Source organism: Rhipicephalus sanguineus, chromosome 3, assembly GCF_013339695.2.
Source record: "Rhipicephalus sanguineus isolate Rsan-2018 chromosome 3, BIME_Rsan_1.4, whole genome shotgun sequence".
NCBI classification, from domain to species: domain Eukaryota; kingdom Metazoa; phylum Arthropoda; class Arachnida; order Ixodida; family Ixodidae; genus Rhipicephalus; species Rhipicephalus sanguineus.
In genome coordinates, this window is record NC_051178.1 from 136,618,742 (window position 1) to 136,634,766 (window position 16,025).

Consider the following 16,025-nt stretch of genomic DNA (forward strand, 5'->3'; position numbering starts at 1 on the left):
GCATGGCCAAGGTTAAGTCATACTTGCACAAGCAATGTAAACATCGCTGCAAAGCCATAATGAGAAAAAACGTGTTTGAAGTCAGTAGCAAGCGAAACGAGACCCCAACAATACAAACTAGGCTAAAATCCCAACGAGAGTTTGCACTTAGGTTAACGCTAAACAGGAGAGACTTGTATGAAAACAGTATGGGAAGCAATGTTGCCAAGAGACATTTTGGCAGCCTCCTGAAACTGTTACACTGATCACAGAAGACATTCATTAGTTAGACTTTTCGTAGGTTGTGCCTTCTGCTAGGAAAACGGCACGACACATTTGGTGCTGGCATCATACACTGGCAATACGTTGCACCTATACCTTACGCAGAGTCTTAAGGCTGAAAAACCGTTCAGATTTTTTTTTAGATCCTAATTGGCAGCCTCCTGAAACTGTTACACTGATCACAGAAGACATTCATTAGTTAGACTTTTCGTAGGTTGTGCCTTCTGCTAGGAAAACGGCACGACACATTTGGTGCCAGTGTATGATGCAGTGTTGACGGTGTCGTTTGTAAGCATCACCTCAAGCCAAAGTATGCGTCATTTGCAGAGCTGCCGCCCAAGAAATGTCTACTTTCTGCGCATAATGTGGAGCTATGAATTACGTATACAGGGTCTGCTTCATATCTTAAAAATACAAATTTTTCAGACAAAAAAAAGGCTGTGACAATAATGTGCCAGATGTTTCTGCTTCACACATAGATGTCTAAAGAGCTTTAGATGCTTGTGTATGTTTCTTCTTTTAGCAACATGGATAAACTCAATGTTCATGAATTACGCAATTTTCTAAAGAGTAGTGGCACTGACCATTTGCTGGAAATTCGAGATCTGATTACGCGAGATGAAACAAACCTACTAATCTTGCTTCTCAAATAATGCTGACGTTCCTTGATTACACACACACACTGAATAAATTCAAAAGGAAATCAAAGAGTTTAGCTCTATCATTAATAATTATGGCCTTAATGAGCATGAACAGTAAGCATCCAGGAAAGTAAAGAAAGCTTTTTAACTTTTAAGTTAATATTATGTTTTATGACACTTCTGTTTATTGGTTCACTAAATAGCTGTAGACAGCATTCACTTCTCCTTCAACCCTCCCCCCCAAGGGATAGAATTATATTTAATAAATAAACTAAGAAGCCCCAGGCTAGTCATATAGTGCACGATTTGCTTTAAGACTAAACAAGTCACCCATAATGTGAGAGTTCTCACCATTTCAGCGTCTCCAAAGTGTGACCAGTCGTACATCAGCAATTCAGTTTCCTTCCTATGGTTGAACAAGCACAGGAGTTAGATCCATCAGATCACAAGTAAAGGAAGTAAGATGAACTTTCAAAATGCACTTAAAGAACGTTTGCAGTTGTGTTGTGGAGAATCAAAGGTTTGATTTAGTCTGTAAAATTCAAAACTGGCGACGGAAAAAGTTTAGCTCCGGTCACTTGAGGCAAACTCGCAAATACGTGGTGGTGTTGTGCTGTCAGCACAGTGGGGGCCAGTTGTTTTCCAGAAGTGAATGTGTGGATTGCATGTGATGCGATTTCAACCTTCCACTTATTATTGCAGCCCAGTAACAAATTATTGGCCAGCAATAATCTACCAAACAACTCTCGTGTATGAAAAATGGAAGGCCCCAGTGCTCTTGCTATCAGTGTGCCCCCACCTGTAGCACTGAATACTGTGATATTGCTAATTCAAGTGCTACAGTCTTTTTCTATTGCCACTGCACGTCAACTTACGTCATGGAAGCTGTGCACACAGCTACAGCAGACTAAACTGGGTCAAAAAGTACTTCGGTTAATTCACATAAACACTAAAAACACTGTCGCTTTATTTAACGAGACAAGGATTTCGGTTAGTTAACCCATTTGGCCTCCCATAGGCTGAGGAGTGAAACAACAAATGATTGAAGACGGGACCTTCAAATTGCATGAATGGTCAAGATGTCCCTATGCCTGATACTTCAACAGCTCTGTATCTTGACAGGACTCACTAAGAATGCAATCGTTAGTTCTGACACAGCAATAAAATGACCAAGTCATATTGATGTATGTACTTATATATGCTTGTCTGCATGATTGTTTTTCACTGTTCAAGAGATGTTACGATGCTAATGTGGTGCAAGACACACCTTAATGTATAAAAAGCTTTTAAAATTTCGATGACTCTAATCAGACTGCTAGTGCGATGTAAATATGCGTGTTCATTTTAGAACTAATACGAGCACCAGTGATTATGCAAGAGTATATGATAACACATATATAAAAAGCCTACACATTTCATTCATGGATAAGACAACTGCATTCACTGCTACATTTTGTTCAGAATGTTACTTGCTTTTATTTGGCACAAACAACATGGATTCTGTGTAATCACTGATGTTTGCATAAGTTCTAAAATGTGCAGAGGCGGTCAAAAGTTCTCAGGCTGCACTGCCATAGGATTACATAGAATAGCAGCCTGTGAACTTTTGACCTCCCCTGTACCTGGCTATTTGCGTTGCAATGGCAACCTCATTAGAATCGTCAATATCATTGAACAGCCTCCGATAGACAACTGCACTATGAGCGATAACATCATTACCATTTGTTAGGCGGTAAAAAATGGTCACCACGATAAACATAAACAGGTGCACTTTTCAATACACATATACGTATTCTATATATTGTTCTAGCATGTATGCAACATTGTGTGCCAACCCCGATCCTATTTGAGCAATAATGCATGAAGATTTTGAAACGTCCCTTTTTTTGCCTTTATGAAATTTCGACCTCGACTATTCAATCTAAATGTTTGCAAACCAGTAACTTGTGCGTTACTGCGAGTAACTCGAAGCAAATTTTTATTACTGGAAAGCTTAGCCTCCCTAAAAATTCCGAACTCCAAAAAAATATTGCAGAACAAGTGATGTCCATCGACAATGCCACCTAAAGAGACCAATACCTTCTTGGGATGCTCCCAACACCTGGTCATGCATATCACTGCATTCATGTGAAAACACACTCTTGTTTTGGGGCTCACTTTAGTGAGCTACAACTTCAGTGCCAAAAATTATATGCAGCATGACAAAGTTTTGGCAAGGGCTCACTTCTGGTCTTGTTGGTACGACACATCTGAAGTGTTTAGCGCAGATTTATCAAGACGGGACAAGACGAAGGGATAACACATACACAGGCGCTAACTTTCAACAAATGATTTATTTGAATCCGGATCACACTGTGATGTTGTTAGTGGGCTCAGGCCTCTTGCACACAAAGAAGGTCATACAGAAACGTCGAGGCTTTAATGTGGACGCGGGACGGAACTGACGAGCACATTGAACAGGCACGATACACATAACACAACACGTCGGTCTATACGTTTAGTGAGTAGCGTCTATCGGCGCGGCGACGGCACACTCACACACTCACGGCACGTTGACCGCACGGCGATGCGTCCAGGAGTGTGTCGGAACGAAGGCCCGGCGCCGGTTGGTCTGGAACGTCGCCCAGCACGGTAGTGGCCCAGGATACAGCTTGACCGCACCGGAACCCGTTGACGCCCTGGTACACAAGACCCAGGCACAGGTCTTCAGTGGCCGCACACTTGGTCGGGAACGCGGGTCCCGCCCATGCAGCTCAGGCTAGCACTCAGCCGACGGATGCTCTCTCGCTCACACACGCGAGACATGCTCCTCGTCCTCCACTTCTTCTCGCGATCACGCCGAAACACGGCACATCTTCTCGCGCAAAAAATCGGCCGCGCACTTCAAATATTCTAAATTCCCATCAGACACACATATTTTTATATTGAACGGATTCAAATAAATCATTTGTTAGCGCCTGTGTACGTGTTATCCCTTCGTCTTGTCCCGTTTTGATAAATCTGCGCTTAACACTTCAGACAAAGTTTTGGTTTATGACTTCTTTCAGCTGTTCAACAAGTTGTTCTGCTTCTGTGGCAGCTAATAATGACAACTACAGTATGCCAAAACAGTGCTTTTAGAGTTTGTTGTGCCATGTGTCATATGCAAGTATGTCAATGCTTGAGATATCAGAGGCACTCGTTGGGGAAAAAAAGAAAGAAATGTTAGTAGAACAGCTGCCCACGGTACTACCATTAAGTGGGACACTAAAGAGAAAAACGATTCTTCTCGTAATAGTAAATTACTTTTTCATAATTCCAAAATCATCATGCTTGCCGCTAGAAGACACTTGTGTGTGGCGACGCCGCCTTGAAATTCCCGCAGAAAATGTCGTGACGTCATAGATTTTAACGGCATCTACTAGGTCCTGTGCGGTTCCTAATCAGTAAATATTAAGTACATAGTCCCCTGAGGGGGCCAGGGACTTAAAATACCAAGTTTCAGGAAATTTCATCGAGCCAATGTCGCCAAAATACGAAAAATAAAACTTTGACCGGGATTTTCTCCTCTATTAATAAACCTGTGATGGTGAAATTAACCACATTAGAGTTCTCAGAGTGCAGTTTATCAGTCTAAGCAGATTTATTGTTTCACTTTAGTGACCCTTTAACAAACCAAACCACTGTTCTCAAACCATGAGGTTGTGAAGAGATAGAAAGAAGGAAAGAAGCCATTTGGATATATGATACCCACCTTATTGAGCGAAGATAGTCCTTCTTATAACCTGATTCAATTTCATCTAGATAAGCCTTTGTGAGAACCTTTGAGTTCACTTCTTCTGGCTGAAAAAAAAGTTTATAATATGGAACATGAACTTGCAACTCCTGATGTCGAGGATGACCATGACTATATGATATTTTGGCAATATTTAAAAGAAAAGGACTCAATAAAAGAAGCAGAATAAAAAACGTAAACAGACTTACATGCCTTCAAAGATTTAATCAGCTATTGCACAATGCAGCCAACTTCTAATTCTGTTTACTTTCTTAATGAACTGTTCCTATGCCTGTGACGTACTGGAAAGTTCTCACTTTCCTATACTGCAGCGCCACGAACGTACACGTGCGTTTTCAACCCTCTTCTCCCATTCGCACATATTTGACACGAAAGATGGGAACAGCTTAATCTGACACCAACCAAACTTAATTAAGTACATGACTTTTTCAGGTCCAGACTGGCTCCTACTTCAAGGATAAGTTGGCATACCAGCAGCATCCCTTTTATAGCCTTCCCTTTGAAGTTTGAGAGCTCTAAGGTGGTTGTGGGATCTGTTGCAGAAGCGTATCTTTTTCCCTTCTGTCACTTTGCTCAACAAAAGCTTTTTTCCTTTACTGGCTACACACAGAGCCCCGCACTGATCCCATGCATTCTGCAGATGAAAGTAGTGGCTTGTCACTCACAACTGCACATTATTTTACAGTGTTGGCGTGCTATGGCGGGAGAATGGGGGTGCGAATTAAAATATATTTCCGGCAGTGTCCTTGCATGCAGAGGAAACCCCCAACAAAGCAGTTCCTTTAATCAGTGTGATTTCTCTGGGATGGTTCTCTCTTGTCAGTGCCTTCTTTTTCGTCAGTGTGCGTTCTTAGGGCATAAACATTTTAGCGTTAGTAAGTAAAGAAAGTACTTTCTGAAATTTGTTGAAAGTTAGCACTTCTTTCATGTCCTCCAATCTTGTTCCAATTTTTAAGAACACTTGTTTGCTCCTTGCTATGTATTTTCAACAAAGGTGAACATCAAGGCTTGACAAATACACATTTCACCCATAATCATGTATTACACCACTGAGTATCAAGAGTTTAGTGTGGTAAACAGTGTAGACTGCTAGTAAAGCACCTGCTTACTAACACAAATGTTGGATGTTCGTGGTACCACGGTTGCGACCTCTATCAAGCATGATATTATCGCAAGGAATTATTCCTCAAGACTGTAGCCATGTTGCCTTTAAAGTGAATATTAAAACAATGACATTAAGCATGACGAAATTATTGATTTATTGTGCTCTCAGGGGGTCGAGACCTTGGGTCAAGAGAAATAAACACACAAGTTTTGTGTGTGTACGTCACTTAGCTTGCTGTTTTAATGTTGTGAACCGTAACATTCTCAGCCAATGGTTGTGCTATGAATAACAGGCAAATAGGACAACCACCATGCATCATGTAAAGTTATTCATTGCCGTAGCTACTCTTGATAAATGTAGCGCAGCTGCTAAGAAGCTTGGACGTATTGCACCAATGTCACTCACAGATGATAGGAAGTTTTGAACGATCAAGCAAAAGCAGCAAACATTACTACCAATACTAAGGCACTTACTCGATTCCGTTCACGGATCCTCTGGAGCAAGATGTCGCTGGGGACGTCGAGGTAAATGACCAAGTGTGGCTTCAGCAGTTGAAAAAGAGTGTATTTCCTACATTTATGGTACATCTTCAATGCTGTAATGAAAAGAATATGCATTTATGTAAACAGTAGTTGAAGGAACAGATATTTTACCTTTCGGAGAGATGTAGCCAAACTTGTGCATTGCACTAGCAAAGACGACGTCAGAGTAGCAGCTGCGCTCCAAGACAACTCCCTGACCTGAAAGGTAGAAATTATTGCAGTGAAACTACATAGAATCTGAACATCGAGAAAGCCAGCAGGTTTATACACTGACATCAACATTACTGTCTCTCTCTCTCTCAATGTAAATAACTTCTCACATTACCACAACCTGTTCATTTGTGTGTGTTGTGTGCAGTAAATGCAATAAAAGGGCATATGTAGAGAATTCGAGCGCACACACCACGAAGCACAATGTGCAATTGAAAATATCAGGCCTGCTCATAATAATAAAGCTGCACAGAGCATGCTGCAACATGGCTCAGTGTGCGTCAGTACATGCTAGCGCTCCTACGCATTTTCATGCAGCAGATACATAATGCAATGCTTATAATGATAAGATGTTGATCCACATATAGCTTGGCACGAGTATGGTGTTTGAGACCTGAAGTGTATGATGGTTTATCTACGTAAAAATGAAACAAGCGCATCTTTTAATAGGCACACATGTATAATGCAGTAATAATATCATGGTTTGCTTCAGTACATTCACTTGCAGCGTCATTTTACATCTTTGAAAGTGGGAGGCTGCACACAGTGCATGAAACAAAAGGAAATGCAATGGTCAAGACTACTTTTTAGTGGTGTACTGTGCAATTCGCCTAAATGTTGACTTTACTGCAGCGTATATCAAAATCACAGGCTGTTATCACAGCTCTGATAGGTTGGCGCCACTTGCACACACTTCAGTAGGTTGAATACGGAACGAAGGCAGTACATGACGAATGTTAAACACGAGACACAATGCTTCATACATGTGACATTGACCGCGTTTGGAGCAGGGCAGGTGTATTGCGATTCCATTCGAATGCTATTCTTTTAAGCTCTTCGTTAGCGGTCTGTCCGGACGTTCAACGGTGGACTGTCAGAAAGAAACAGAATTGAGCTAAAGTGCACCTCACATTACGTCGGCGCCGCAGCACTTTCAGATTGAAGCCTACAGCATCACTTTCACTTCGATCACTTTCAACTCTGTCAGCCGAGATATAGGCCACCCACCTGTGTTCATTATGTGCACCAGGGCGTCGACGTATTGCTCAAACCTTAAGGTATATATTAGCATTTGCATTTTCGCCACAACTATGTTGTGAGGGTCCTGGTAGAACTGCTTGATGTCGAACATCCGACAAGACTCCGGTAAGAGATTGTTTACGCTACGGTAATCGAAACCGTAGTCATCCACGTAGAAGTTGTCCAAGCAGACCTCTGGAACGTGCTTCAGCTCGAACTCTTCAGCGATGGTCTTGGCGAGAGCGGACTTCCCACTTCCGATGTTCCCTTCCACTACAATCAAGCGCGTGTTCTCGTCGAAACGGACAGCTGTCTGGTCGAAAAGGCTGCGCCAGCTTTTGTACTCCTTCGTCTCGTACGGAAGGGCTTGGTTTAGGGACACGTTTCCCTGAATGCTCTGGTTTTCATGCCGGCCACTTGCTGCATATGTACCGTGCTTCTCGCAACCGCAACATTGGCAGCTGTCGGGAGGCCTGGTACCACGGCGATGCTCTACTGATCCGCAAGAGGGAGAAAGCCATGCATCTGCAAGGCAACACGAGGAAAGATGATTAAGAAGTATCACCGGCAGAAAGTCCCGTTGACCTCCACGGGACACACACACACACACAAGCAAGAACGTCCAAGGTCCAAGCCTACAAGACTAGCATGGAACTAGACCACTAGACCTATACTGCACTACAAACCACTCGCTGCATGTGCAAGAACACGGGTTAAAGCATCGATTTAGTGCGTTTGCAGGCGGCATCTATTGAGGAAATACGTCAACTTACTGGTGGTTTCGGGCGTAAGAGTACGTCCTAACTAGTCCCGACAGAGCTAAGATAAATTTTGGAATTAAATGTTCTGTAAGGGCTCGTTCATGGACTCGACTGCACCGTAGCGCTGTGGCGCACTTCCATTTATGCTGTTGTAGAAACTCGGTTATCATCGCAATGCGGATATTTGCTGCTCGCATAGTTTCTTGAGCGTCTCGACAGCTTTCCTGGCTTTTCTGCGAGATACCGAGATGGCGCCACGTTCCCAGTCTAAGCAAGGCACATATTCAAAAAGTCCACAAAGTCCTCGGAGCTCTCGGAGTGCCTCTCAGGCCCCCTTAGGAATCTTTGGAGCATTCGGAGTGTTCGGAGTGTTCAGAGCGCTCGGAGTCCCACCCTCCCACATGTGAGCAGCCGACGCTGCCTCAATCGGTTCAGCGGCGTTGGTCCCCGCGTACTGTCAAACGACAGCGTCACCGAAAGGAGAATCTTTGTGCGGTTTTGAGTTTGTCACGACGTCGGTCTTTTGTGGTCGCTGTTCCTTACAGCGGTGCAGCTTGCTGGATAGCGCAACGGCTCTGTGGATTTATCAGCATTTGTGATAGGATGGACCTGGTCAGCTTTGTTTTGACTTGAGCAATGCCTGCCTGCCGCAGAGGGGCCACTGAAAGTGACTGTCAAGCTACTTGAAAGTAAGTAAACACTCCTTTCTCGCGCACTAGCCGGCAAAAAGCTCTCGGTACTGCAGCGTACTTTCTTTGTGTTATGCGGCAAGTAACTTTGCGCTGGCATCGGCATTAAGTGGTGGCGTTTATGCCCTCTCTCTTTCTCTGCGCCTTTGTTGTTCCTCTTGGTGGCTGTTCCACCTGTAGTCGCTCCTCATCAGGACGAGCGCAACGGTCAACATCTTCCTAGTTCAAACGCGTCCCACCGTTTCCGGGCTTAAACAAACTTTGGGACGAAGTTGGGCACACTGCGTTTCTTTGGGTGGAGTTCGACCGGCGAAGTTGGACGACGGAAAGGGCGACGGCGAGCAGCGTTCTTTTTTCTCTTTTTTTTTTTAAATTATTGCTTCAATGGCTTAATAGATGAAAAACTCGGAACAGCTGTCTTTTCGAGTGATACGCGAAAAGAGCATCGGCGAGAAGAGCATGCGTCCGAGTACCGTGATTGCCGTGATCATTATCTTCCGAATTACTCTCCGCGTGGGACAGATAGCAGAACTTTACTACACCCGTTTGGTGGAGGCGAGGGTCGGTTTCGCCGAGCTGCGAGTTGTAAAAACCACGAGACCGCTCGCAATTTATGTGGCTGCCGTATGCAAGACTGCACGAGGGTTGGGACTCTAGGGTGAGCTAATTAGCGGCGTCTGCGATTGCGTTGTTTCTTAGCGTAACCCACTGAAGTCCGAGAAAGGCGCGTGCAGATGTCGAACTGTCAGTTTAGCGTGGTCACTTTATGGCCGCGACAAAACGGAGATTATTTTGTACTCAACAGAGTTCTTTTGGTAGCATCGAACGATTTGGTATCATCCCGCCATTAGGAGTGGAATTGGGGCTGAGGTCTGCGGAATTTCTGGGCTCCCGAGAGACAAACTTTTAGAGAGTTCAGACACAGCGCGTGAGAACAGCCCTTTAAGCGCCCTTGAGTGGTGTAAAGACCATAGAAAGGTTGAGGGAAACGTTTCTTTATAACGCAAAATAATGCTTGTTTATTGAACCGTTAACTATGCGAGGTGGCTTCAAAATTAGTGACGTCACGGGAAGTTAGCGCGGGAACTTAAATGTGGCGTCGCCACTGGCTACGTTCGTTAATGCACCTTTTCTTTTTCTTGCTTAATAAGGTCAACGCAGAGTGAGACATATGTTTCCGGTGCTTAAAAAAAACGAACCCCTCCCCCTAATTTGCCAATCCATATTGAAGGAACAAAACAATCCGGCTCAGTTACTGCAAACACAGATACTGCACGCCCGCAAGTTTGAAATACTTTCTCAGTCGTTAGGTGTCCCGAAAATGACGGGCCTCATGCACCAACGACCTAATGTGACGATGCGATGCTTCCGCACGGTTCTATGCCACTCTTATAATTCAACGTTCATTGTCGGCTGATCCCATTGATAAACACGGGCGGAAAGTCGAAGTGCGAAAAGGCATGACCTCAAAAAGTGGCGGCGCACGGTGCTTCCTTATCCTCTTTGAGTATGTCAGTTATTTATTACTTTTATTTTCCTTCTTGTATTTTTTAATGAAGCTTCGTCTGTGTGTGCGCTGTCAATGGGAGCGCCTTTCGTGGAAAGTTCGGCTCTTTTAATTTTTCCGCACACAATCTCGATATATACGCGCGTTCTGGAGTGTGAAACAGTACTGGTTTTACGTAAATTTCAGTATCACTGACGATCATAGGCGTGCGCAGGGTTCCCCTTCAAGTGGGGCGAAGGTTCGTCGCAGCGCCCCCCCCCCCCCCCAATTATGTCAACGTACGGCGCTGACATTGCGCCCCCCCCCCCCCCCCCCAATCCTCCGTGCGCACGCCTATGCTGACGATAAACGTTCACGCACATCTGAGCGAAATGTAATATAGAAAGATTAAGGGTCTTACTAATATTGCTTTGTTCTATCCAGACTTGTATATAAATGTTACAGAAAAGAAAAAGTAACGTATTACAATTACTTCAAACATCTTATTGATGTACTGCTTCATGGAAGCAAATGAGGAATTAGTGAAATGTAATCGTACGTTAATTTTCCGCCAACTTTTATTAAGGTCGTACAAATTCAGTAAACATAACAAACTGATTTGGCTATTTTACTGTCTCCCTTCGCAGCCTTAATTATCGCCACTGGCAATCGTTCGAAATTTCCGTCGCTCTAGCTGCCTCGTTTTCTTTAAAATTTAGACACACCCACCAACAGTGCGAACGCCTTACGCACAAGATTGGGGTTACATAGCTCGCGTGTGGGTCCTTTAGGAAGCGGAGCGCTTTACAGTTGCTACGGGGGCTCGGACTCCCTCGGAGATGATATTCCTGGGTGTTATTCTGAACATTGTCGAATACCGCCATTGGTCAACTCTGACTGGCCCGGAGGGCTGCTGCAGCCTCTCCGATTGGCTTAAAATGCCTCCGTTACGAAATCTGACAAGATGGCGGAATTTGACAGTGCCCGTGATAGCACCCCGGGTAGTGCTAATGAAATTGAAGGTAATGTGGCTATCGCTATCGAGGATAAGCAGCGCCGGTTCATTCAGTCGACCAACGTCACCGGTGGAGCGTAAAAAGATGTGACAAATGCACAGCGCCAGAGTTTGCATGTCGTAACACAGCAGCTTCGAGGATGGTCGCGGCACGATTTCAGATGTTCTTCCAAATTTAAGTGCGCAGCGCTGCGTTGCCTAATATACGTTCCCGTCAATAACGTAGCTGATTACTCTGGATCTATTGCTAAAAAAAATTAATTGAATTACAGCGAGCGTTACCTAGTGAAAGAAAAAGGTATTTAATTACTTACAAAACCGCCAGAATGTTTAATTATCATATGTAATTGATTACTCGTAGTAATTCGCTACGTCCAAGTCTGGTGCCGTTCTGCCGTATCCAGGAACCCTGTTTATGCTACTGCTGACCCTAAAGTCGCGGTATCGAATCCAGGCCGCGGCGGTTGCATTTTCGATGGAGGCAAAGTGCTTAAATTTAGGCGCGTATTGAAGAACTCCAGGTGGTCAAAATTTTCGGAGCCCTCCACTACGGCATGTCTCACAATCATATCGTGGTTTTGGGACGTAGAACCCCAACAATTATTATATATAATGTTCGGTTCTTACATAGAAAGCTCGACATAAAAACACGTATAGACAGCGCTGCCGATTCGCTTTTCTTGCCATGTATTACGCTTTTTAAAGCTTAGTACGCCTCATTACCAAATATACATTCCTCGTGATTTTTCGTATATTCAATGAGGCACTTTTTCCTTGAGCATTGTATGCCGCGTTTCCACCATCCCGGGGAGCACGACCAGGCGGACGAGTCCGCGAGTTACGTGAGCAGGCGTCCGTGCTGTTGCTTTGCATTCGTACTTTTTTTGTTCATTTGTACGCTCCTCTAAGTTAAGTCGAGCCGCTCTACGTTGCGACAAGGACGGGCCCGAACAATCCTTTAAATGGAGCACAAGCTTTCTGTTCGAAAGAGAAACTGCTTAGTGGGGTTTTCCTGCTCAGCTATTCAAAAAGAAATATCGGGACGCATGGCGGTCGGCACTTTTTGTGAACCTGCCGACGTTGGGACTCGGGAGTGGTCACTGGCGGTCCAAACGCGGTCACTATACGTGCCAAAAGATACAAACGAGAAACACTGGGCTAATTGGTACATGAGTTATGGTAGTGTCGGCAGCGCATATAGATGACTGAGGAGAGAATAGAATTGCTTTCTGTGCTTTTCTATATCGACTCTGCGCTGTCCACACTATACAGTCAACACGTGACAAAGGCTCTCGTTTCGATGATGGATCAACCCGGTACCACCGGCGCCCACAGGTGGAGCGAAAAAGTGCCGGTAGTTATGTGCTGCTGCGAGTATCGCGTTTGAATCGCTCACCACTGCATACAGCAGAGGGTGCACTTACGAGCGCTGCAGTTCTGGCGACCTTGTCCAATATTGCGATTATGTGCGGTGGCGCAGTGTGTGATATACCTCAGCCGGGCCGCTTTAGCGATTCCAACCGCCAACCTCGGGACGCCGTTGTACCGTGATCCGCACCACAAGACGCCAGGTGTGCATGCGCGAAAAGCGCGGCGCGTTCGCACCTGGCGTCTCGGGGTACGGTTGCAGATTATGGCATCAAGGATCAGCTGGCTTGGAGAGCAACGACAAAGCGCCTGTTGTGTGCCGCTCTCTTACATCAACCGCCACTACCGCAATTAATTTGCACAGTGTACAGATATAGCATTTGAAATGTTGCGAAGCGTAGCAAGGATAATACGATTATAACGTGAATAGAAACTGCATCGCCAGTGGCGCTTCCCATTCGCAGACCCCTTGCCCGCCTTGGGTTCCTGCAAGTCTATACAGTCAGCCACAGCCTAAGAATATATGTAAGCTCCGCCCACTGCCGTCGCTGACCCAACCAAGGAAACTGTGTATATGTGCCCCATCCAATTGCATTCGCTCATTTCCGTGACGTCAAGTGCCTTCCGCGTATTGCAGTTAGGTCACTTTCTTATACATCATCATCATCATCAGCCTGTCTACGCCCACTGCAGGGCAAAGGCCTCTCCCATGTTCCGCCAATCAACTCGGTCCTGTGCTTTCTGCTGCCACGTTATACCTGCAAACTTCTTAATCTCATCTACCCACCTAATTTTCTGTCTTCCCCTCACGCGTTTGCCCTCTCTTGGAATCCAGTCAGTTACCCTTAATGACCACCGGTTATCCTGCCGACGTGCTACGTGGCCGGCCCATATCCATTTCTTCTTCTTAATTTCAGCTATGATATTCTTAACCCCCGTTTGTTCCCTGAGCCACTCTGCTCTCTTCCTGTCTCTTAAGGTTACACCTATCATTTTCCTTTCCATCGCTCGCTGCGTCGTCCCTCAATTTAAGTTGACCCTCTTTGTAAGTCTCCAGGTTTCTGCTCCGTAGGTAAGTACCGGTAAGATGCAGCTGTTATATACCTTCCTCTTGAGGGATAGTGGTAGACTTCCATTCATGATTTGATAGTGCTTGCCGAATGAGCCCCATCCCATCCTTATTCTCCTAGTTATTTCACTCTCATGGTTCGGCTCCGCGGTTACTACCTGTCCTAAGTAGACGTACTCCTTTACAACTTCCAGCGTCTCGCCACCTATCGCAAAGCGCTGTTCTCTGCCAAGATTGTTCCACATTACTTTAGTTTTATGCATATTAATTTTCAGACCTACTCTTCTACTTTCCGTATCCAGTTCAGTAATCATGAGCTGTAATTCGTCTCCCGCGTTACTCATCAATGCAATGTCATCAGCGAATCGCAGGTTACTGAGATACTCTCCATTAACTCTTATCCCTAATTCTTCCCAATCTAGGGCCCTGAAAAACCTCCTGTAAACACGCGGTGAATAGCATTGGAGAGATCGTGTCTCCCTGTCGTACGCCCTTCTTTATTGGGATTCTGTCGCTTTCTTTATGAAGGACTATAGTGGCTGTGGATGCGCTGTAGATGTCTTCCATTATCGCTGCCGTAGGCTTCGTCGATGCCCTGATTCCGCAGTGCTTGCATGACTGCTGATGTCTCCACCGAATCAAATGCCTTCTCGTAATCTAGAAGGCTATGTATAGGGGTTGGTTGTATTCCGCGCATTTCTCTATCACCTGATTGATAGTATGAATATGGTCTATTGTTGAGAAGCCTGTACGAAATCCTGCCTGGTCCCTTGGTTGATTAAACTCTAATGTCCTATTAATTCTGTTAGCAATTACTTTTGTGAATAGCTTGTAGACAACGGACAGTAAGCTGATGGGCCTGTAAATTTTCAGGTCCATGACGTCCCCTGACCTGAAACATACCCTTGTTCGTTTCACTGGTTTTCGCTCGAAAGCTTAACTTTCTGGCAAATTTCAGTAAAGATTCCGACATCACTGCTTGGGGAAACGTAATATGTTAAGTAGGGACCACAAACTTTTAATGATTAATATGCGTAGTATTTACATTAGCAGCGAAAAAATACTTACAGTTAAAACGGAAACCACCTAGCAAGACTCTTGTGCAGATGAATGCCAGCGCGCCGCACTTCTGGGGGGCAGAGCTTGTATTTATTCGTAAGTCGTAACCGACTGTAGGTTCGCTGGTGTATGATAAAATTGGTCGGTTATAGTTCTGAAATTCGCTATTGTAAACTCCTTCAGGAAGACAGACGAGCGGCGATAGATTATGATACGTGAGGTATTATATAGACTCCCTTCGAATGAGAACGGAACAGTAACCGAGACACGGCGATTTTAAGCGATTGATTAAGTGCATCTATAGCCCAGAGGGAAACACTCTTACAGCTACTTCGCTCGGAGAGCACATTTACGACCTTGAACCACTAACTTCCCGCGATGGCGGAAATGTACGGTATAATGCGAGTAATGGAGTTGTAAAGCACTGCCGGCTTGCCTCTTCATCATCGCTCTCTGTAGCAAGCCTGAGGCGACTTTTCTGAGTTAGCCAGACAGGTTAGCGAGAGTATAGTCGTTGCGAGATATATAACGTGGAGTCTTACACGTATACCCTGCCTGGCGGCGACCCCCTTTTAGATGTGAGCCATTACGTACTTTACCGCCGCGGCCCGAGGCACCCGAGAAGCAATCTACGGTCTCCCAGGGGAATCTCGCCCACGAAAGAGCACGGTCTTACTTATTAAGTTGGAAACAGTACATTTGTCTGCCCGAGTTGTGGGAGGAGTTGCAGACCATTGAAAGCGGTCCGGCTGTTGCAGGAGGTCCGTGTATCGAACCTCATAGCTCGCAGCGACCGAGGTTGGATTATCACACACATTGGATGAGGGGTCAAACTGGCGAAGCATTTCTTGCGTAAGTGCTTATTGTCATTGGTCAGTCGGCTTCGATAATAACATGCCCAGCGTCAGGATTGGCTGAGATTTTCTTTCGCGGACAATGACATCGGAAGACGTTTTGCATGTGCGCACGCGTGTGTATATATGCGTGGGTGTGCGTGTGAATACCGGCCAGGACCCGTATCCAG

The 16,025-nt window shown here is 45.1% G+C and overlaps 1 protein-coding gene across 2 annotated transcripts in view; it reads right to left on the reverse strand.

Annotated features, from left to right (window-relative positions):
- LOC119387237 (NADH dehydrogenase [ubiquinone] 1 alpha subcomplex subunit 10, mitochondrial) overlaps nt 1-8,239 on the reverse strand; it is a 37,151-nt gene extending 28,912 nt beyond the window's left edge. The window contains exon 1 of one of the 2 annotated variants that reach the window (XM_049413451.1): nt 8,140-8,239. The gene's annotated coding sequence lies outside the window, so the exon portion shown is untranslated. Of the gene's footprint in view, nt 1-8,086 lie in introns of both variants that reach the window. The other variant, XM_049413452.1, reaches the window with a different exon arrangement.
- Nucleotides 8,240-16,025: the final 7,786 nt, after the last annotated feature.